The sequence below is a fragment of the Heterocephalus glaber genome, unplaced genomic scaffold (genome assembly GCF_053883595.1).
Source record: "Heterocephalus glaber isolate CG9 unplaced genomic scaffold, H.glaber_assembly_v1.0 deba00001428, whole genome shotgun sequence".
NCBI lineage: Eukaryota > Metazoa > Chordata > Mammalia > Rodentia > Bathyergidae > Heterocephalus > Heterocephalus glaber.
The window spans coordinates 6,577,266-6,603,194 of record NW_028258293.1 but is presented as its reverse complement, the minus strand read 5'-3'; positions in this window follow the sequence as shown (position 1 = coordinate 6,603,194).

Genomic DNA, 25,929 nt, shown 5'->3' with positions numbered 1-25,929 from the left:
AACTCAATTAAAGATTATGTGGTTTCTTACACTTCAGGGAATTTTCACAGGCTTCTTGTAGTTAGGATTAGAAACCTAAACCCAAACTAACCATGACCTTGACTCTAACAAATACATGAACATCTATATACACACACAAACACTAAAAAAATAAATACTCATATCTACACACACACACTTACATTGGTGACAGACTATATTATAAGCACTTCCTAATAGCCTAAAGTATAAAAGTTTATTTTCCTTTTAAAGTTTTTAAGACATTTGTTTTTTCCATACTCATTAAACTGTAATACCATGGAATTGTTTTTTGACAGAACATCTTGTGCTTCTAAGACATAGACTTGTACAAAGATTACTCTTCTGAAGTCTTTTTAAGACAGTCTCATCCTGAGGCAGGCACAGAGATGGATGAAGTAATGAGAAACCATTTATTTATAGGACTTGTTTTTTTTTATTGACTGGCATCTTAACTTGAAGGATGCATGGTTTGGATTTTCCCCAATCACGCCTGTCAACCTAAATTCTTCTAAGTCAAATATCCTTCATATCATCTGATAAAATGGAGAGTGCTTTCTGTTTGAGAGCATAAAGCTTGGAGCATAGCTCTTTTTGTCACTTTAAAATGTTCATGATGGGCCGGGGATTTAGCTCAGTGGTTCTGCTGCCTGCCTTGCAAGTGTAAGGACTCAAGTTCGATCCCCGGTACCAAAAAAAAAAAAAAAAAATCATTCTACAAACTAAATAAGAGCTTTATACTGAGCTTTTGATTTTGAAATCATGACACTTTCCAAAGTAATTTCTGAAGTTAAAAATGAAGTCTGTAAATTTAATGCAGATAAAAATGTTATAAGAGTTTTGACATTTGTTTCCTTTTATGCAAAATTCTCAATCAAATGCCATCAGAATATTGTTATTTTAACATTTCTTATTTCACAGCATATTACTTGATTCATGTTTCTCAATTGTTCATAATTGTATGTTTCCTCTTTGTAGATTTTTAATAATAATTTCAGAAGTTTAAGTCACTAGGTTTTGACATATATTCATGTGAAGATTTCCTGTAAGTTTCAGTATTTCCCATAAATCTCCTGACATAAAGTACACAAATTTTTAACCAAAATTCTTGTATTTATTACCTTATATTCTTCCCATGTGACATAAAAGTAAAAACATTGTGAGTTTCACATTCACGACTTAAGCCCAGAGAAAACTGAGATAAAATAAAATGATATGACACTTCCACTCCCCAGCATGCTACCATGGTCACATTCATAGAGGTCCAGCATACCAAGAGCATATTACAGCTCAAACAGCTACAAGACACAGGCACCATGGAAGTGGGTCTTAGGTAAATTCAAAGAAAACAATTGAACAAGAAGATGGACATTGTAAAAAATTGTAACGTCTGAACTGGCACTGACCATAAAGACTAATATCTTCCCAGTCCAACATGTATTAATGCAAAATGTCACCTTAAAGGTCAACTAAGCAGAGTTCCTGTTCCTTAATATAATGTGCTTTCAAACAAAAAGTATAAGTTATAGTAAAAGTATGGAAAAACAGACTCAAAGCAAGCCTTAGAATCATACTCAAATAAGGCATAGATTTTTAAATTATCTGACAGAGAATTTAAAAGAACTATGAGTGTTTAGATATTTTTGATGGAATAATAAAGAACGTTTGAGTACAGAAATATAATGTAAGAAAAAAATTAGAAATTCAGAAAAGTAGAACACAGAATCTAAAAATAATATCATTGAGCTTATCATTAGACTATACATAGCTACTGGAAAACTCAGTAAACTTGATAACATATAAATAAACTTTCATAACTTAGTTGCATTTAAAAGTAAAATAGAAGAGAATATTTAAGAGCTGTGGGATATATTAGAAGATATAAATTAGTTTTGACTGCAATAGAAGAAAAAGGAAGAATGGAGAAAAATGAAGTAACAAAGGTTAGAAATATCCACACCTGGTGACAGAGGAGAAAAATAGGTGCTGGATTCTCAAAAGGTGTCAAATATGATAAATATTAAAATGAGCATAACATTAAAGCTACATAAATCTAATACAAAGAAAAAATCTTAAAAGTGGCACGAGGGTTGAGAGGAAAGACCTTTCCTACAGAGGGAGAAGGGTTAGAATTGCTTCAGACATCATATTGCAAATGAGAAAGAGAAAGAAGTGAAACATTTAAAGTCTTGGAAGAAAGAAAATACAGCACCATTATAGAATTCTATACGGCATGAAACTAGACTTCAAAGTTATAGAGAAATAAAGACTCTTCTTTTTACCTCTCTATTATTTTGCTTTTTATTTATTTGTTGGGTTTCTAATATGAGAAACCTTGTGACATTTAAGCCTGAGTGTCTGATTTATCTTAACATTATGGTCTCAAGGTCCATCTATTTTTCTGACAATGTCCCAAGTTTATCCATCTTTACGGCACAGTAGTCCTCCATGTTGCAGGAACAACACATTGTCTTTACACATTCATCTGATGATGGATATATAGAGAACTTCGAGATTTAGCTATTGTGAATAATGCTGCTTTAAAAATAGGTTTGCATGTGTCCCTGTAACATGGTGTTTTTAACTCTTTCAGGACAATACCTCGAAGGGGAATAATTGGGCCAAATGGAATTCATCTTACTCTGCAGTCACATTTTGGTGAGCATTTATCCGGGACTCAAATATCCTTCCATCCTTGCTGCTTTACAAATGTCTGTCCACATACTTTTTCCTCAAATATCATTGTCACCAATTTTCCAGTCATGTTCTTCCTAGTCCCTGACATCCAGCCAGGCTGTTGACTACAGCCTTTGAATCAGTATTTCTGTATTAACTTCTTCCCTATCACTGGGGAAAAGTACCCCAAATTTGCAACTCAGAGGCGGGGAGAATCGGGGGGCTCACGTTTTAGTGCACAGTGGGCTCCCTCCCAGGCAGACGTGGCCTGGTTGAGGCGCACTGCAGAAGAAACATGCCCGAACCAGGGCAGCCCAAAGAGCAGAGAGAGGTGGGAGGACCCGGACTCTGGACCAGGAGAGGCAGTGCCAAAGGCCCCGCTCTGCGACTGACCCCGGAGTCCAGGCGGCTAAGCATAGGCATGGTTCGCTCTGGTCTCAGCACCTGACTGGTCCGATGAACAGAACAGTGCCCCGGGACCCTGTTACTGTCCACGAGCCTCAGCTCTAGCCCGTGAGACTTTTGGAAGACACCCTAGGTTTCAGCCACAGCACTTAGGAAATTCTCACAGTGTTATTTTCGACGTAAATTCAATGCATTTTTTAAATTATTTGTATTGGTACATGTAAAGTATACAGTGTAATGACATTCATCATTGGAAATTTGCACCTTTACATCGATCCATCTTGGTTCTTCCTTTTTCCACATTCCCCTGCCCTCTCTTCAATCCCTTCACCCCTCTGCGTCTACAAAGACTTTGTTTCCATTTATGAGAAAAAGAAGAAATGGAAACAATGCGTTTTGATTAGAAGAAAATCAGCATGCTTTTCTCTTCTCCTTTGACACTGAAGATATTTTTTTTTCTTTTTGCCTCTTTCTGTTTGCCAGATGTCTCCTTGTTCCCCAGTTGCTTTAGGTACAGTGCAGTCCACTCTGTCTGAGTGCAGAAGAATATTTCCATTGAGCATGTATAATAACAAACCTCAGATACTAAAGGGTAAGAACCTGCTAAAATTGTAGAGGAATGAAAAATGTTTTGTTTCCTTCCCAGATTTGTGTGTGTATTAAGTTTTCAACTTCCAGAGAAAGAGTGTATATAAGCAGTTTGAAGACAATGCAAAGATTTCTTTGTTTGCTTTGTTTGTATGCTTTATTTTGTGGTGAAACCCAGGTTTTTGCCCTGACTTACATACTCAGCCTTTTAAAACATATTTTTATTTTGAGGTAGGGTCTTACTCATTCACTAAGTCTTCTAGGTTGGATATAAAGTTCTGATCCTCTTACTTTGGCTTCCCAGAGTGTTAAGGCATGGGATACATTCTCCTAGTGAAAATTCATAGTTTTTTCAGGTCTTCAAAGCAATTTAGGCCTCAAAATAATATCAAATCACTGCTCTGTAAATCAGAACTATTTTATCAGGATGCAATTATCTAAATATTTCCAGGTTGAAAGAATAATAGTTTAAATAGTTGGTCTTACCCTCTAGATAGCCAAACTAAGGATACTTTTCTTAAATAATGGTTGTTTGTTTAAATACATAGAGTGAAATTGTCAGGGGATGGAGATAAGTATATGAATGAAACATAAGTGACTTCCATGAATGCCCATTAAAAGTCTTCATTATTTTGGGGCCGGGGATTTAGCTCAGTGGTTTCACTGCCTGCTGCGCAAGCGCAAGGACCTGAGTTCGATTCCCGGTACCAAAAAAAAAAAACAGTCTTCATTATTTTAAAAATATTTCATATATCTTGCACATGGGGGTATTTAGAAAATATGTCTTTCTTGAATGCAAAAAAGCTTCATCTTTGAAAGAAGTTGCATGGCATTTTGGAAAGTATTGATTTATCAAAGAAAACTGCATCTCTGTTGATACGTTGGCACACAAGCGAGAATAAACTCTTGGTAATTTTATTATCAAGTTGCAACTATTATGTAAATAGTATTCATCATTTTGTTGGTGTTATTCTAAAGTGTCTCTGAGTTTGGCAGTCATTTTAATGTCCCCTGACTTTGAAGACTCAGTAATTAATCATCTGATTATCCCAGCCATGACTGACTTTTCACTGAAACCCAGTTTAGAATCAAATAGTAACAGTGTTTTAGACATTTTGTATCACTGTTTTTAAATATTATGTGAAGTTATCCAGATTACAAATTTAAAAACCATAAAAATTGCTTAAACTCTATTTTCACCAAAGGAAGAGGACAGAACATTTTTTTCTCATCAATATTTCCAGATGGGAGGAAAGTTTTATTATTCTATTATGAATTGGATGAATAGTCATCATGCAGACAGTGCTAGACATTATGGTGGCAATACTGTATGATAATGACATGTACTAAAGAAAAAATAGTTAAAGCTTGGCAAGAGACATCTTTTGATATTACCTGTACAATAATCTATTCCTTTGTTTTTCTTGAAAATATAAATTTTGTCATTTGGAATGTTATATCATTTCTTTAGATTTGAATTGAAAAGGTACATTTCAGTTGAAGGAAATACAATTTTGTCAAAATCATTGATTTGCTGGACATTCAATGTGGAAAACCTAGACCTACATAAAAAATCCCCAGTGAAAAAGATCCTGTCAGGTGGCTTACATCTGCCCTTCGCATGGAGCAGCAACTAAATCAATGTGGAAAGACAGAGTTTAGCTGGGATGAGAACTATCCATGTGCAAGGAGATATTCCAGCTAATGAAATGCTAAGTTTGATAGACTGGGATGGACCTGGAGGAGTGTGAGCCAGGCTGTCCTAACTAATGAGGCACACAGGACACAGCCTGGGGAGGGATCAAGGACACTAGGGGACGAGAGTCCTGCTCTTTGAAAAGGCAGCTGAGTGACAATCATTGCAGTCCTGGAAGAACAAATTATTGGCACACAGGGCCCCATTTTACCTGAATCATTTCCTCTGCTGGAGTAGCAAGAAGAGAGAAAGAGCGTTGTGATTGAAGACTGCATTGTGAGTAGGAAATCTGCAGCTCCTGGATCCGACAGCCTGGCCCAGGGTGGTAGCATGCTCTTGACAGTGCAGGTCAACACTGTCAGAATGAGAACCAGAACCAGAACCCAGCTCCCAGGTTCTTTTATATCATTCTCTTCTCCAATTCATTAGATTTCTCTTTCTCTTTTTTTTACTTTCTTCCATTTTTTCCATCTTCTCACAGAATATTTCATTAAATTCTTTTATTATTGTGATACAAGAACAAGTAAGGGACAAGCTTTTGTGTTTCGTTTTTCCACCTCTAATACTTCCATTTAACTATCATATTTTACAGAGAGATGCAGAGGAAAGAAGGAAATGCTACTGACAAATGGATACTCTGTATTAGCGACAGCATTACAAACTTTTCATATTTCTGTATTCTTCGTGTAACTCCCATGACAACCCTATAGGGACTATGAGCTTCTTCAACATGTGAATAAGGTTGACATTCAGTGAAAACAGAAGGTAGTGAGGAAAGTTTCCCAGGTCAGGTCTGCTAACAGGGTCTGCTTGTCTTTCTGCTTGTGGGGTTCTCAGTAGTGACAACCTGTGCTGAAAATGAACACATACGGAGTGCGTTTATTCTGGAGGCTAATCAATCTGCCCTGGAAGTCCATGTGGTTCTCTGCAGAGTTATCCAAATAGCACAGTGTGAAGTATTACCTCTCCTTTCAGACAGAGAAGGCGATTATTTAAGTCTTCAGTGAGTCTCCTCCTTTCATTAAGAATAAATCGCTGGATTGTAATTGTTATCAATTCACTAATTAAAGTTTATATATTGCCTCTTTTGTTTAATCATCTTACTTTATTTTACTTGTGTAATGAGTACTAGTGATTACTTAAATTTAAAGATGAGTGAACATGGGAAATGTTTCAAAACTAAATGATAGCTTCATTACTAGCTGTTTGTCACACATGGAGACTTAAATGTTCATCTATCATCTCAATGCCTAAAGCCTTTGAAATATTTGCTCTGTACATAATTTGAGGTCTACAAAAACAGCCTTTAAGTTTATTATTATTAACTGAGATTTTTCTCAGTTTTATTTTAAAGTTTCTTCTCCTACTAATTGAAATGATTCTATTTTTAAATCATATTTGTTCAAGCATTAAAAGGAAAACAATTATAATAGGTATTGCTGTATACTTAGGATTCATTTGTAAGGAATCAAACAAACAAAAAAGAGAAATCACCACTGGTTTTTTTATATATTTTAATTAATTCAGAGATGTCTGGAGAAAGGAAGTTCTGAAAGTGCCCAAGCATTTTTATCCATTTCCCTCTAAATGCAAACAGAGCTTTGTGATGTGGCTGCCACCTATCAGTTATACAAAGCTCCCCGAGAAGCTGGCACGATTTCCCCTGTGCTTCATTTGATTCAGCCCTTGATTCTAAGATCAGGGTAGGACAAAGAAGACTAGATATTTACCTACGGAAAATGTAGGCATTTTTTTAACATCAGACTCTGTGAGATGTTTAAGTGATATTTTAAAAATGACAACATAAATCATCTCTCAATCACAAAGAAGTAATGGAGCTACAATTTGAGAAGACTTCAAATACTCATTCTTATTACCTCAACACAGCTTAGACAGGAGGAAAACATATTAAGAATTTAGGCGATCAAAGGTTGAAGATTTAGCTCAGTGGTTTCGTCACCTGCTGTGCAAGCTCAAGGACCTGAGTTCGATCCCCGGTACAAAAGAAAAAGAATTTAGGTGATCAAGAAACATTCCTCAGGGAGAAAATGGTACATGCACAATTTTATCACAGAAAAGTTTAAATTTTAGAAAGTCAATAACAACAACATCAACAAAATTCATATTAGTGAGGTTCCCATTTACTCCAGGATTGATAGACGTTTCCTTGAAACCTGTAACAAGAAATGAAATGCATTATATATAGTAAATATACTAAATGAATGCACATATTTGTATTTCTACTCAATTTGTTAAAATGAACCTGTACACTTAGCAGTGAATTTGAATCCAAATATTTTTGATACCCAAGGTAAAATATTTGCTTCTTTTTTGTATTTATGAGAGTAAAATATCTAACATACTTCTCAGGTATTAGCATAGTTATACAATCAATAACCTATATAGATTCTTCCCAAAGCAAACTTGTTTATTATTATTTACAATGACCATTTATCTGTGGAATTTTATTGTCTAACATTTAAAACCAAATGGAAACAACCATGACAGAACATTACTTACTAAAAGCTTAGAATGTGTTCTCCAGCTGATTTTAGAGGTTTCTTCATTTTGAGTGTAAGTGGCTATAATTTTCTATTCTGCTAATGTTCATATTAAAAATTTATTTTGTTAGTTCATTTTTGCCTGAAGGCTAAGGAAGGTCACTGCCTATGTCCTAAACCCTGTCCTCTTTTGTATGAATATATTTTTGGATTATCCTTCCTTCTCAGTAAATAATATTACTTTTAACATGAATATCTGCTTATACAAATAATTTCTTTTGTTTCTCATAAAAGACTAAATCCTGAGTTTTGATCATTAATGTAACATATGTGTTTTCTATACATCTCTTTCATACAGCAAGTGATCTGACACAGGGTCTGTGGAACTATAGTTCTGTTGATATGCACATGGGTTGAGTATTTATCATAGTCTAGACATCAGCTTTGCAGCACCAAATTTATTTTTAAGAGACTGAAATATCTCTAGAAGTCCACGTTGAAACTCCTATTATCTATTAAAACAGAAGCTGGAAGAGCTCTGAGAAATATTTTCTCCCTTTACTATCTTTCCCCTTTAAAGATACATTTAAAATTTTTTATTTGTTTACTCCCGTGTTTTGTTTTGTTTTTCTGATAAATAGAATTCACTTCTCAATGCATATATTATGTACAACTCCTTTCACTAATGTCATGGGTTCAGTTACACATTTCTAGAGCTCTTAGAATATCTTTGCCAATCAGCTATAAATCATCTGTGTCCTTAGGTGTAGGCTCATACTTTTCAGGATCTTTCCAGTAAGATAATGTTCTTAAAGAAAGAATGTCATTGTGAGCTTGTCCAATGCTCCAGCATAAGTCATGTTGAACTTCCTGTTTGGAGATAAACTCATATTGTCTGGGCCAGTTCTTTCCTCAATATTTAGTTAGGAAGTACAAGGGAAAGGTTTATATCCTTTGCCCAAGCTGATACAACTGATTGACAGATTCATTATTTAAGTTCAGCAATCAAACCTTTAGTCTTCTATAAAATAGCCTTGGAAGATGAGTGCAGTCAGACTTTTGGAGCTTCTATATGACAGACCTGGAAGCTTCCAAATAGTACTTTGAAGGGGAAAAATCATATATAGGTCAACACTGTTTCCTAAATTGAACCATTTGTCATGAGGCTGAATTTATCATCCATGCCCCTACTCTTATTTTTCAGATTCTATACTGGCACATACATTATTTTAGTTTGTAGTGACTACACCAAAAAATCCAGTGAATATTTTACAACTGGGCAAGACAATTGCTATATTTTGATTTCAAGGTAAAAGATTTAAAAATGATTATATGTCTGACTGGGGATTCAGTTTAGTGTTTTTCTTATCCTGGGCATCAGGTTGGATGGAACAGTGTGTAGATAAAATCACCACAACACACAATGGTAGCCGTGGTTTGTAACTGCAAGTTACTGCTAATTCCTTGCTCTGTTAAAGTGATGTATTTCCGCACATCGGGGAAAGCTTTCAGTCTATGCATAAGGGTAACCTAACTGACTGAGAAACACAGGAGCAGTGCTTAGTATTAGAAAGGCGGAGTTTAGGGAGAAGGGCATTTCGTGTTTCTGCAACTATAATAATAGTATAAATTCCCCTTCGCCTCCCATGATCACCAGCATTCTGCTTTGAATTACTGAATATTTGCCATTTTAACATAATCATCAGATCTGGAAGAGAGAAAATGGAGAGAATAAAAGGAAATTATATAGGAAACAAAAGTAAATCCCATCTCCACTTCATTTTTTTTTGCATTTATTACCTCACCTGGATGAAAAGATTAGGCAGCATGGTGATCTATCAGCAAAATTGGAGGCAGACACTGGGAGCAGGAGGATATTATAATCAGAGACTCTGATAGAGTAGAGCAATCACAGCTATTGCACGATAATGTATTCATAGTGTTTTAAAGAATGTATTAATTATGTCTCATTTCATGTGATTAGTTACAGATTTGTTGACAATGGCCTTAGAGTAATTGATCATGAAAGATGAAACTGCTAGTCTCAAAAGATCAAGAATAGTATATTCTCCAGACAAATGAAACACCTTACAAATCAGATCTTTAAGCAACAATCTATCATGGATCAAATTTATTAGGGCAGTCACAGACAGGTCTTAAAATGTAACTATGTGCATACAGGAGCTTGGTGGTATATCTACTTCTCAATTGTTCAGGAGTTAGAAGATTTTTAGATAAAAACTGTCAATTTTTATGGACCCAAAATATGAATATGTACATGCATTAAAAAATGCATGGGAATTCTAGTTCAGCAGCAAAACATCATTTTTATCAACTTGTCTTTCTATTAAGAAAATTGGTCTTTTGTTATCACTTTAAAATCAGCTTGATATTTGTTTTCCCCAGAAGCCAGAAGTAAGAATAATCTAAACTTGCAGGTTAGATAAAAATAAACCCATTGTGAAATGAGTAAAACAAATATTCTCACAGAGACTTCTATTGAGAATAAGATCTTTTCAGAATCAATTATAGGAATGAACTGATATCTATCAGGAGCTAGCTGCCCTATTGTGGAGATACTGCATCATATGGGTAGCAAACAACTTTCAACAACATTGCTAAAAATCCCTCACCTCCTCAATGTACTAAATGTCTTAATACAGTTTTCCTGGTATAATCTAAATAAATTCCACAATTCTATTCACACTGCTTTGTACTTGACTTTTAGACAATCTTTTTAATATATAAGAGGTTATGGAAATACTCAGATGGGGAGAATGGAGTGTGGTAGTATAGCTGCAGCAGCAGTGGTAGAGTTATGAAGACTATGAAACCTGGTTAATGGACACATGGGTATTCAAAAATACTTTAAAATACTTTGCTTGCATTTGAATTTTCTCTATAAAAAGTGCTTTGAGTAAATTGCCATCTTTCTAAATCCTTAAACCTGTGAAATTTCTATTTCTTTCTTTGGCAATGTTTACTATGTTAATAAATAAGATATGTACATAAGCTCTACAGACAGACAGGTCTGGGGCAGCCTGGGCCTGTTGTCTTTAATGGAATTATAGCATAGTTTATCTGTTCATGAACTTTTCTACTATTTCCCAGAGCAAGGTTGATGTATATGTCCAGATCTGTGATAAACAGGAGGTATTTGGGGCTCCTGGTGTTGATGCCCATAATGAATATAATTACAGGCAACAGTTTAATGCCTTGGGAAAAATATATGCACTGAAGCAATTATTATTACCATAGTTCCCAGGCATTAAATTTGTGAAACAATAGGACAGAGGAAAGTAGTTGAGGATTAAGTAGTTATGAGTTTTATTCCAAAATCCCACCAGGACCTATTGAAATTTCAGCTTTTCTTCCTATAAACCAAGATTAATTGAATCATGTTTGCAAGTCAGATCATAAAAACCTATGTTTTTTTCAGCTGTATCCATTTTTTTTTTTTTGCCAGAAAACAGTAACATGGGTTGCTAATGTGAACCAAACTAGTCTCTCCCCAGGTGGAAAAGTATGAGCTCACTCTCCTTTGTTTTTATCTATGCTTCCCTCTCTCCTTGCCCATTTTACATAGTGTTTGTATTGCAAAGCTGCTTCAGGTCATCTTGATTTACAGGAAATGGGTTTTAAATCTAAAATAAATTCCTTTATAAATACACACTATATTTGATATGGAAAATGAGTGAAGCCACATTTCCCAGTGTTATTAAACAGAAAAATATCTGATAGATTGTAAAATAGGATGGAGGAAGAAAGCTAATAAGGTCCAGAGAAGCTGTATTGGTTTGTTAAGGCTGTTGTTACAAAACAATACAAACTAAACAGATTAAATAATGGAAGTTTATTGTCTCCAAATTTGAAGGCTAGATACCCAAGATCAAGGTTTCAGGATGGCTATGCTTCCTCTAAAAGAGGCAAAAAAATTTTTCTGGCTCCTTTTCTAACTTTTACTACTTGGATCATGATAGCATAACTGTAGTTTTTACATGGCAGACTCACTATGTGAGGGTCTGTGTTCAAATCCCCCTGTGTATAAGGACTCAATTTCCATTAGATTAGGGGCATATCTCAATGAAGAATGGCCTTTTCTTAACCTATTACATCTACAAATACATTGGCAAAAAATTCATATTCTCATGCAGTAGAAGTTAGAATTTCAGCATATGAACATTGTGGGGACATACATGGATCCATAACAGATATAACAACATGAATCCCATATTTCACCTAGAATGAGGATTCCAGTTCCATCATATGAGTTTTGAAATCTAGGACACTAGAGGCATAGTCCATTTAAGGCCTTTTTAATAAAGTTGTCCTTATTATCTTCCATTTTGAAAGTATAACAAGTAAGGAAACAATTGTCTCACTAATAAAAATACATATAGAATAAAACTTTCTATTTGAATGCATTTGATTTTATTTATCCTACCATCATTTAGAAACTTACTCATTTTTACTGAGCCATTCTTATCAGCATAAATCTAGATTGAGTAATTCATGTTGATGGATGTAAATTTTAGTTTTTTAAATGTTGATTTGTACAATGTCTTAGTTACTTTTCTTGTGGTTGAGACAAAATGCCCAACATCCAAAGTTAAAGGAGTAAAGGTTTATTTAGCTCACAGTTTGTAGAGGTTTCAGTCCATAATTGGCAGGCTCCAAGGCAGGATGGTATCACAGAGGAGAAACAGTTCACAGAGGACAGCAGGTAGTAAAGCAAGCAAGGAATGACTACAGCTCTTTCCATAGCTTATATGTTGTCCAAGCTAATTAGGGCAGGTAGCACTCACGCACTTAATCCTATTGCCCTTGAGCCTAGCATTGTGCCATGAATCAACCCCAGAGTCACACACTCTACATCCAGCCACCTCTGAAAAAAACCCACCTATGACCACATGAGGTTTGTCGGGGGCATCTAAACACAAACCATAGCATACAAGTTAACCATTTCCTAATGAAAATAAATTAATGTAAATGAAGAAACCATTACTTTAAATTTTAGTCTTAAGGCTTTAAAGTTTAAATATCATCAGAGGATTTTTCTGTATTATATTAAAATACATGATGATATTTAACTTATTCTGTCACTGAAAATGTTACCATTATGTATAAGAATTTAGTGGTGAAAAACTAAAATTACATTTTAACACAAAATGTAACTTATGTATTACATACTTAGCATGTTTTAAATTTATTAAATAAAGTCATAGTTTTCATTCAATATCAAAATCTTGTATACGCTAAGCAATTATCATGCATCATCTCATTTCCTTTAATGACAACCTGTTTTAATCAACTTTTTGTTGGCTGGGACACAGCACCCACACCAACAGCTTCAAGGAGCACATAATTAACATAGCACTGGGTTCAAAGTCCCTCTCCATGGAGGTTGACTCACATCAGAAACATCATGGCACTAAAGCATGGCAAACAAAAAAAAATCTGTTCAGTTTTGAGTGCTTGGAAAGCAGAATAGGGGAACAGTGCCAGAGACACAAGGCCAGTGATCAGATGTGGTCCTTAAGGCCACACTTCCCAGACCTTCACATACATAGCAAGATATATGCTCTTCCAACCTCCAGGGTAGGTCCCAAAGCCAATCAGTTGGCACTGCACCCTGACCACCACATCGCAAACCCTATCACCTTCATACTCAAACACCACTCCTTAAACTATACTCAATCTAAAATACACACAGTAGCAAGCTTAGAGTTCCCACTAATGTAATGCAACTATTCTGTGGACAATTGGAAAAGCAGTGATGACTTCTACAGCCTCAACAATTTCAGGATTTTGTGAAAATCTAAATCAAAGTCTCTCCTGAGACTCAGGGCAAATCTTAACTGTGAACCTCTGTAAAAATAAAGAAAAATTACATAATCTCAAGGTATACTAGCAGAGTAAATATTCCTGTTATAAAGGGGAGGAATAGGAGTACAGATAAGAATTGGACCAATTATATGAAGAACAAATCTGAACAAGAAAAACCATTAAATTCTGCAGCTCTGTATTGAGCATCTGGCATCTGGGGGAAAATGTGAATTCCAAAGTTCTTCAGTAGCTCTACCCCTATTGTCTTGCTGATTGCAGCCTTTCTGACCTCTTAATTGGTGTGGCTGTACTCATTGCCTAAAAGTGTCCTAGGCCAACAGTTCATGTCTCTTGCACCCCTGACTTTTTCAAGTCTCCACATTGCCTTGGGGTTCATTCCCATAGCTTGGGTTTTTTCCCTCTCAGAGGCTACTTGCTTGACTGTCTACCTTTTAGATTGGATGGAGGCCTCTCTGATCCCACAACTCTTGCATTCTGCCTGCCAGTAAAACCGACATACTAGTGATGGTGCCAAGGAGAGCTGTCATCGAAGACAGAGGCAGGTCCCCTTGGACAGTGCTCATAGCACCCTCTGAGTCCTCAGATGGCTAAGCATCAGTGAAATGAGTCTTGGAGAACCAATTTTATAGGGTCTCTTTCTTGAGCAGAGGTTCCCAGAAATTCTTCTCAAACAAAGAGTACAGATTTGCACCCTGAAACCTTGAATGGGTGTGGTCTGGCCAGTTTTTTTCTTTCTTTCTTGTTTTTAATCCTTGTGTGAAATATTTTGTTTCCTTATAATGGTGCTAATTACATCAATAATCTCACCTCTTTGGACCCCTACTTTATACAAATGATTCCTCTAGTGCCAAAATTTATTATTTTCAAGTTTTTTCTACTCTGCCTTTTGCCTTTAGTTCTTGCTATGATTCTGGCTGAATGCAGCCACAGCCTGGCAGCTGTCTTGAAATTTCCTTGATCAAATTAAGTAGCCCACTACCCTTCATCTCAGTTTTCTGGAAAGTCTAGCATATAGGCAGATTCTACACGCATTTTCTGCCAGAAAGTAACACACAGGACCTCTAGTCCAACTGCCGATGGAGAGAATCCCTGTTCCTAAATGAAACCTCCCAGGCTAGCATTTACTGACAACTTTCTTATCCATTCTGATCCTTTGAGCTACAACCAGCATCACCTATCAGGTTGTGTTTACAGTGTTCTGCAGGACAAATCTGTATTATCTTTTCTGGAACATCAGATGAAACAGTAATAGAGGGTGACTTTTAACAGGAAAAATGCACATAAACAGTCTTTTCACACACTCTTCAGAAATATATAATTTCACTACTTTTTTCACAATCTAACATCCTCCTCTATTCCTAAGTAGGCTTTGAGTGTATAATCATTTACTGTATAAAATATTTGTTGTAAATAGTAACTATAATAACAATGTAATCCTTCGACAGAGACAGTTTCTTATGTGTGTATAGGGTCCATGGATGTTCTGATCTATACTTCCCAGTGATTGGCATTTGAAACTAATCATACACACACATGCTGAGATGCAGTACTAAAAGCACTTCTGTCTGGCTATATGCTCTTCACTGGACGTTGTGCTAATTACTCTGAGAAATTAGAAGAAATTTTTGCAAAGTTTATGGGATTCAGTTTATGTGAATTAATTAGAAAAAATCTATAGACACCCCTATTTTTATAAGAAACCCATAAGATACCATTATAGAGTTCACTCTACAACAGTGGCTACTGGGTTCAAATTCAGACTTGGGGAGGACCCAAAGCCCTGTGGAAGAAGCCAAACCGAGGCGCTCCTGCTCCTTCCCCAGCCCAGCCAGCGGGTGACAGATGGAACATCCTGTGGACAGCACCCTCCAAGCCCGCAGCCTCAGCTGGCAGAGGGAGCTCCAGCTGCCACAGAGGAGGCCCCTGGGACTCCGAGGCAGAGAAGTAGAAGACAGAAGTAGCTCAGGGTCCTGGGAGAATGGAGGCATCCAAGCTCATCCAGGAACTATAGAGTTGGGACTCCCCATGACCACATGAAGAGCAGGGACCTTGGGTCACATGACAATCTCTCTCCACCTTTTGTCAATTCCAGAATACAAATTAAGACATTTTACATTAACTTTCACTGAGTGTTTATGTTTTGCCGTGGAAGGAGAAATTGCCTCAAACCAATCTTCGGTGTTTAGGAACTTGGATATTTAGCCAGTTTACTATAGAAATCTTAAGTTGCAGAAAAATATAACAATCTATGCTTGTTAAAAGCATATAAAGGACTAAGTTTTGCAGTTATGTGAAATTAATTTACGTGATTCTGAATCTCTGGAAATGTTGACTTCCTTAGACAAAGTAGTTAACCAAGTGACAGCGTCGCAATGGTAATTTTATTGGACAAGGTTGAAGGAGCCAAAGTGGTGAATATTTAGAATAATATCATCATTGATCTTGCTGGTTGGCAAGGACATATAGTGTGAGCTCTGAGTTTTCATTTTTGGAGTTACGGAAATAAAATATTATCAGTGGGTTTAGTTTGCTTAAATCAGAGTAGTGCATAAACTAAGATCAAAGTGGATTAAAGATCTAAATATTAAGACAGAAACACTAAACTTGCTGGAAGATAAGTTAGGTAGAACGCTTGAAGACATTGGCATAGGAAAAGACTTTATGAACAAAACCTCAACAGCACAGAAACTAGCAGAAAGAATCAACAACTGGGATTTCATCTTATTAAAAAGCTTCTGCACTGCAAGAGAAACGAGCAACAGAGCTAAGAGACAACCTACAATGTGGGAAAAAGGTTTTAGCAGCTGTACCGCAGACAAAGGACTACTATCTAGAATATATAAAGAACAAAAAAAAAATCAGCCCCTCCCCCAAATTCAAAACCCAATTAAAAAATGGGCATCTGAAATGAACAGACATTTCTCAGACAAAGAAGTAAAAGCAGCAAATAAATATATGAAAAAATGATCAACATTACTGGTCATTTGAGAGATGCAGATGAAAACAACACTGAGATTCCACCTCACCCCAGAAAGAATGGCTGCTATCAAGAAATCAACCAATAAGAAATGCTGGTGGGGGTGTGGGGAGAAAGGAACACTTCTCCAGTGTTGGTGGGAGTGTAGATTGGTGCAACCACTGTGGAAATCAGTATGGAGATATCTCAAAGAACTAGGGCTAAAGATCCCATTTGACCCAGCTATTCCCCTGCTGGGGATCTTCCCCAAAGAATTAAAAGAATCATCCCACAGAGATATATGTGCATCCATGTTTATAGAGGCACAGTTTGTAATAGCTAAAGCTTGGAAACAGCCCAAGTGCCCATCAACTAGAAACTGGATAAAGATGTGCTTTTTTTATAAAATGGAGTACTACTGAGCCATAAAGAATGAGAAACTAGAGACATTTATAGCTAAATGGATGCATATTGAGGCCATACTCTGAAGTGAAATAAATAGGACACACATGTGTAAATACCAAATAGTTTCTCTGGAGTGAGAAACTGAAAGTGTAAGTAAGGGTTAAAATGATTAAAATGAATAATTGATAATATGAAATAGGAAGAAAAGGTTCAAAGGGGTAGGGGTGGTGAGAGGGGAAGGGGAAAGGAAAGAAGGGAAAGGAGAAATCATGATAACAGGAAAAAATGGAAATAAAGTGTTTGTAAATAGGGAAGGGTGGAGGGGGTGAAGGGAGGACAGGGAATGGGGAAAAAATAAGAATCAAGATACAACATGTACACGTACAAGCACCCAATGATAGATGTAAATGTATTGTATTACCTAAAATGTACCAATAAAAGAATTTAAGCAAAAAAAAAAATTCAGACTTGTTATTGTGTCCTTGCAAATATGAGGATGTCACTGGACTATAAATGTACAAGTTTTATATATACATAAATATATATAATTTATAAAAATATATAAATATATAATTTAGCCTATCTTCCATTCAGGGGAAGTTAGCCTGCAGAATATCTTTTGAGCATCTACAAACAGACAAGTAAAATTCTATCATGATTACAAAATAAATTAATTGTATATATTAAATCTTTCTTACCAATGAAGTTTTCTATCAACATTAGAATTCAATCTAAAAACTGAATTGATGTAAAGCATGCTGCTAATTAGTGGAATTAGGATAGACTTTTTAAGATTACCTAGAAATAATATTAGAAAGCCATGGAAAATTACAAAATAAAAGTAATGATCACAAAATTCAAATTAGATTTCATCTACTCTGTGAATTTGTGTGTCTGTGTGTGCTAGTGCGTATGTAGAGAGAAACAATGTTTTACGTGTGCACATCCAGAAATGTACATAGCTACTGAACACATTGTAGTCATCAGTTTTCTATCATCGTGACAAAATACCTTCCACAAACAGCTTAAAGGAGGAAAGGTTTACTGTGACTCATGGTCTCTGAGATTTCATTCCATCGTTGGCTGATTCCATGTTGTAGGTCTGAAGAGAGGCAGAAAGTCATCACAAACAGGAATGGTGAAACAGATCTGCTCACATTCTGGCAATCAAGAAGAGCAGAAAGGGCTAAGGGCCACATTTGATAGTGTTGTGGATAGCTGTAGTCTCCAAGGCCATGGTCGTGTCCTTCATTTCGGCCAAGTCTCCTGTTTTCATTCCTTTCAAATAAAGCCATCACATTATGATCTCATCAGTGGATCAATCCACTTGATGAAGTTACAGCCTTCATGATTCACTCACAATTCCCCCTGAAAAAAATAATCCAAAAGCCCATCCTTTAACTTACAATTTTTGAAGGACATCAAATCCAAGCTATAAAGGTAATATACATATCTAAGTATATTTGGGTTTATCTACGTGGTGTGTTTTATATACAGAATTACTGATATGTACATATGATCATTTTCACATTCTCTTTTTTCCTTGAAAACACATATTTTAATTCCTGTGCAGTATTCCATTTATATTTACTATATTTGAAATCATGTGTCCACTAAATGATTCCTGTCTTTTCCAGTTTCTCTATCAAAATAACATATAAGGTCATAATTTTATGAAAATTTTAGTCTCTTCTTGTTCCTTTGAAATAAATTTCTAGAGACAGAAACATTACCTCTTCATTAGTAACTATTTTAAGTATCTGGGTACAAACTGCCAAATTGCTTCCATTAACCATATGGACTGTGTATTCGTCGTACAGCAGCCAGCATGAGGTGGAAAAGGTAAATCATGTCATTTCCTGCTATAGGAAGCCAGTTGTGGATTTTCACGACTCTCAGAGAAGAGGACACACATTGTGCTTCAGACACGTTGACATTGCACAGACATTGTATTCCTGTTCAATTTGTTTAGAGTTTCTCCCCAAAGAATGAATTGTAGCAGATGGTTTCATGCTTCTTTTCACTCATGCTAATTCAGAAGTCTCCTTGATTTCCCTGAGGAGAAATCATTGTCAGTGCAGGTACAGAAGGTTCACACATTAGCCATGTGAGGTGAAAGATTGTTCATCAGTTCTGAAGAGGGTGTTTCCTCTCCACGCCTGGATCACCATGAGGCTTTCTAGTTGTCCGTAGTGTCTTTGTGGATTAGATTGTAAAGGTCCTGCCTTCCCATGTAATTATACAATGAGGTCAGAGAGAGTTACACAACCAGCCTGAACAAATGTTCCAAGCCATCATAATTAATGACTTTCAGCACATTAAATATATGGCCACATCTCTGACCTATTTATTTTTGGCACTAGCACATCATTCTTTGTAAAATCTCCAATATATGAATTTTCCATAGTTCTGTAGCCTAAATCCTTTAGGTGTTTTCTCTAATATTGTATTTTTAAACAAGACTTTCCTAACTATTGTCCTCAAAATTTAAATTTACCTTTTATGTGTTACAATTTTTCATTTTTCCATACCTTAATATATTATGCAATTAAATTATTATGACAAAGATTTTTGTGTCCTTGGTTAAGTACAACATCTTAAAGAGTTACATAGTGCCAAGCACATAATAGTTATTAAACCTGTATGTCTTGAAATAGCTAATGGTTGATTAAAGAAATCAACTTTTCTTTTTCCCAGACATCAAAAATCACTGAAAGCTAATTATTGTGACATTCTGACTGATCTCACTGACAAACCTGAGACAAATATATACCATGCCCTTGGTGTCTTAGAATAAAAATGGGTGAGCTTGATAAGTTAACAGCAGATTGTTAACTTATGATGCTGTCTGTGATAATAAAGTTGAAAAACTACAGGAATTTATGAAGAGTACTCAACCAGGATTTCTCCTTCACAGAAAAGTAGTGAGAAAATGCTGGATATATTTAATCTGAGCTTGTACTGGATTTATTCATACAGAAGTAATCCTTTTAGAGAAGCAAGAAAGATAGCCCATATCATAGAAAGCATTATATGTTTAATATAATGGATTACAAAAGATCACAGTGTTTTAACCTCAGCAATGAGGCACAACAGAATGTCTGCATATACACACATATGCACAAACATACTGCATGTAATTATACATAATTGTACACTTGTTGTACTCATGTCTCTTTCCCAAAAATTACAGATAAAAAGGTACATGCAACTTATAAATTTAATAATTATATATTTTACTTGTAATAGTATGATATTAATTGACCATTTGTTATTTAAATGTAGTAAAATCTTTTTTTTTTTTTTTGTTAAGGTCATGAAATCTTGTATTCTGTGAATTACTGCCAGTTGTTTTATGGTAATAAATTTGGCAATGTGGGGAAGATTAGCATTCAGATTAACCCATGCCTCTCAATGTTGATGCAGATATTTATAATGTGCTGTAGAAATATGGATTTTAAAAGCTCTACTGGTAAGTTCAAAGAAGGAAGTGAATAGCATAATAAAAAGCCTATATTGCCTTAGCAAATACCTAAATTTTCTGAAATAGAACACTGTAGCAAAATAAATGTCAATGTTACTCTTGCTGATGAACTGGAACTATATGGGAAACATGCAATAGAAAACTAGAGAAATAGAGACACTGATGACATAATGGTGAAAATCTCAGCTGCTGGGGCCTACAGCTATGTACAAAGAAGAAATTATAGGCAATGAACTTAGATATTTAATGTGGAGACTGTAAAGAAGAGTATTGAAAGTGCTGCCTTTTATTTTGTCTACCTATGCAAAACCAAAGAGGAAACAAATACATTGAATGAACTCAAATAAAACAAAGCAGAGCAAGAAGGTAAGGTGAGATCCATAGTCTACCTCTGGGAAATCTTAGCAGGTTGGCTGTAGGGGAAGGGAGCTCTGGGGAAAAGGCCACGTGCCTGCAGCTTCCTTTCTTACTGCTCAGCAGATTGGAGAGGCGACTTGTGTCTCCCCCCAGACTCCTTAGCAGAATCCTGGCTATACAGGAAGAAGCCTCCTAAATGACAGAAAGTTGCATGGCCAACAGAGGGAAGCAACAAGATTTTTGAGAATGTTTTATCCGCAGAAATACTTCTAGATTTTACTGAAAGGACAGGCATAGAACACAATGAAAGAAGACTGTATTACTTCCTAAAGTTTTAGCAGGAAATAAAGTTGGTGAATCCAGTCAGTGGCAAATGCTGGGTACATTTAAAAAAAAAGAAGAGTGCTTTAAAGTTAGTTAGGGAGGAAAGCTAAGCCCAGAATCTGAAACACTGAAAGTTGAGGACAAAGTCACTGATTCATGTGGTGATACCTCAAACCATATTCCTCGTGTTGGAGTTAATGACTCCAAGTCTCTTGATTTAGATTATTTGTATGATGTTTCCGATTTTGGGGGGTTATGAACCTTAAATGAGATTTAGGCCTTACCAATTATTTTGTAACCCCATGAGACTTTTAGAGCTGTCTAGGCAGGGTTACTGCATTCTGCATGAAGAATGGATCTTTGCAGACCAACATGTGGATACCTGTGGGTAGAATAATGTTCCTCAAAGATATCTACATTTTAATATTCAGACCCTGTAAATGTTTTTTTTTCTTGTTTAATATGGGAAATGGGGATTTAAATCAGGGCACAACTGAAAGAAAGATTTAACTACTGAAGAGATGAGATGTTATCAAGAGGGAATAAAAAAGATGTGACAATGTTATAGTGTTGTCCTTGATGATGAGGGAAAGAGCCACTGCTCAAGAAAAGCAGGAGATTCAACGTGGAAGTAGAAATAGCAAGAAAAATTATTTTTCCCCTAATGCCTGGATGAATTTTGCCCCTTCTGACACCTTTGTTTCAATCTAGGAAAACTCAATTTGGGTTTCTGAACTCGCATGGCACAGGAGAAAAAATGTGCCCCTTTAAACTGCTAAGTTTGTGATAATTTATAGAGAAGCAATAGGAAACTGATACATTTTGTGTTCTTGTACTCTAATAGTATAACAAGTAAACATAAGAATTCAGTTATTGCTATCAAGGAAGTTATGAATTGTTTGAAAATATAATGCATGAATATATGTATGAATAAATAGTGCTAGAAAAAGTCAAGAGTTTGTAGAGATGAGCAACAGTGAAGATAGATTTTAAAGATGGTGATAGATATTCACGGCTACAATTTATTTAGAATTTAACATATAGATATGCATTGACTTATAAAATGCACATAAAATCTCAGGAATAATTTTGCCCAAAAGTTTCTGAGCATATTATCGCTTTTCACATAAGGAAATTAAAATGACAGATTAAATTACTTTCTAAATCCACAGCAGGTAATGGATGGAATCGAGATTTCCATCCAAGTTAGTCTGCCTGTAGAGATAAAATTATAAATCTCATGATTTTGCTGACATCAAAAAGATCAAAAATAGTCTTTTGTATGGAAAGCTCAGTAGGTTTTAATATTCATTAGGTATTTTACTGGAGGAGGAAAGAGAAAAGGGAAGAAATATGGCCAGTGACAAGTATAATCTTCATCCCTTCATTTGGGCAGGAATCAGAATGTCTTTTCTTGTTTTATCTCTTTAAGATTTACCAAAAGAAGTATATTAAAGATTTGAATATCAGTAACTTTTATTTACTGCTAGTCGCCTTTGCATAAAAGTACAAAGTGAATTTGAAAGATATTTGGCTCTTTGAGGTTAATCTTGATCATACCATCTGGGTCATACCCAGGAGAATTGCCTGAAAATTTCTTTTCTTTAATCTTCATTGTCTGAAAATGAAGAGAAAAATGATTGCATTGATTCCAGACAAATTCATAAAGCTTCATTTTGGTGCTTGAAGGATTCATCTTTCTGTCAGGCCAGCTGAATCTTCACAGCTTATGCATAATCACTCCCAAGGCAGATTGAAATGTTGGTGAACACTCCAGAAACAATTCCAGTTAATAACAAACACAGTTGCTTTTCCATGAGAAATTACTCTGATAAATAGCAAAATGTGAGCTATTACACAATTCATAAAGACTACACGTTTTAATATCTCCTTTTTAAGATGGTCTACCCTATATTAATGCACTCAAACTTGATATTCCCCTCTGTCAGCCTCCCAAGTAGCTAGAATTACAAGCATGATCAACCATAGAAGATTCAAGTTTTAAATACGAAAACTTGGCCCAATGTTTGAATGATTTGCTTGCATTTATGATAAAATGAAGATATTTTTCCAGATGGAAAACTAAAGTAGCCATCAGCTACTAAGTTTAGTCTCTTCAGTGGGAGCAGATGAAACATTACCTCAGGGGGAAACATTTATCCAGTCTGTTTTGCATTAGTAAGTTTATAGATTAGGATTTAAAAATCAGAAACTACAAGAAAATAAACCCAGATTTGTATTGCTTATTATTTAGGCATCCAAATATATCAGGGGAGTTAAATTCAATTTTAATCAAGGAAGTAGTGGAAATTTGTGTGTCTTGTATTGTGGTGATATGGCATTTTGATATAAACCCCTTTGCCTTTTTGCCTTAGTTTCCTATGGTTTTGGGCTCTTACTCCCCACTACAATGGATATGCAGTACAATGGATATGTCAATGAGTCAGTGAGTCAGTGAGTCAGTCAAATAGAATTTTGTGTTCTGTTCACAAAACTAGTTACAAAACACATGCTTATCTGGAATATGCAGAAAAAGGTAAAAGATAAATGTGATAAACTTATGATTTCACATTTTGAAGCATAAACACACAACAAAGAAACTTGTAGTCAATTTGCATCTGTTCTTTTTCTTATGTGGCCCAGGCTGTTTGTATTGAGCTTCCTCCTCACCTCATGCCCTTTTGAAATTAAAAAAAAAACCCAACAAAAAACAAGATATGCTGCTCCAAGTTACTAAATTGCCCAGCCTGGGCTCACACTGGCAATCCTCCTGCAGCAAGGCATCTGAGTACTGGGATCAGCAGGCCTCTACCTTACCAGCTTCCAGATCTGCTCCAGAACTGCTCAGAACTGGCCACTGCATATTGAGGGCGACGTCTTGAGCGCTGGCTGCAGCCGAGCTAGTGGAATGGACCCATGAGGAGCGGTGTGTGAACAGGAAGAGCAGAACCCTCTGCACAGAGCATGTCCTTGGCTCCTTCAGCAAGTTGAGAGCTTGATGTCGCCAAGCCGAGGGAAGCAAGAAAGGACTCTTGTGGGAAGGGTTATTTGATGGTGCAGGTGTATGATTTCCAAAGCCCTCGGAGATGGACATGTGCCACTCCCTAAATGCCTGACTGGTTTGTGGCCTAGGGAGTGTGAAAAGGCTCGGTGACTGCCCTGAGCACCAGGAGAGCTTGTGCACAGGGAAGTGATGGGAGTTACCATCCTCGTCTCCCTCAGGTGTCACAGACCAGAGAGCATGGTAGGCAGAACTCAGATGGGGAGAAACCGAGGCACGGGCTTCACACTGTGATTTCAGCTGGTGAGCCAGATATGGATTACTATTGTCCTGGACGCAAAAGCTGCTCCAAGTCTGAATGTCAGCTCTACTCTGGCAGCCCTATTCCCTGTCAGGCTGTGAGAATGACAGCAGGCTAGACACTCACACCACTGACATCTCGAACCAAGACACAGCCATGGGGACAAGGGAACAACCTTAGGGGTTGTCCTTGTGTTCTTCAAAGCAGAGAGTCAACATCTTTCCTGATCCGGGGTTTGGGAATTAATAACAGGAGAACAATACTGATTCTAGTTATTTCCAAACTCTCCTGGGGGAGAGGATGAGAGTTAGAATATTCTGAGGAACGTTTGTAAGAATACAGAGCCCCTGTGCCATCCTGCCGGAGCAGTGACCATTTTACCTAGGGAATGCCACATAAAAATCAGCCTTCTGTGGATAAAGGGAAGGAAAGCAAAACTCTCCTTGAGGTTGTACCTATTTTCTCTTCCAAGGTTTGTTTGTATTGTCTAGGTCCAAAACTTGTTTTCCAAAATTAAACACACAATTCTGTTTGGGTTCTGCACTTTACTTACCTGCCCCCTACTGTCTAGAAGCAAAGAAATTTCTGCCACATAAAGTCGATAACTCAGTCCCCGCACCTGTACTCTCGGCCTTCTCTACCTCTGTGTAAGTCACTAGCAATTTCACATGACCAGTGATAAATTGTCTGGTAAAAAATTTATTTCAATGAAATTTATGCGCCATTGGTGGGAAGATAATATGAGGAAGCCATTATGAAAAAATAAAATAGTTGTTCTTCAAAATTAAAAATTACCACAGGATACATCAATTCAACTTCTAAATAGATATAGATAAGAATTGAAATCAGGGATTCAAACTTGCATTTCTAAGTCCACATTCATAGCAGCATTATTTGCAGTAGCTAGGAATTAGAAACAATTGAAACATGCATTGACAGATGAATAGATGATTAAAGGTGATATATATATATATATATACACACAATAGAATACTTTCTACCTTAGAAAATTATGAAATTTTAATACGTACTGAAATATGGGTGAACCTTGGAGGCATTCTACTAAATGGAAATAAACCAGACTCCCATGGACTGATACCCTATGACTACACTCATAAGGGGCATCTGAAGTAATCAAAGTCGTGGAAGCAGAATGCTGCTTCTCAGGCCTGGGGGAAAGGGAATCTGGAGTTCCTGGTGAATGACCGAGTTTCAGTTTGGAGGGTGAACAGGCTCTGGGGATGGGAAGTGCCCAATTGCACAGCAATGAAATGCACTTACTGCCCAAAAAATGTACACTTAAAATAGCCTAAGTGTTATGTGCATGTTACTGCAAAAACAAAAGCCATTGCTACACTGAGCATCAAGTC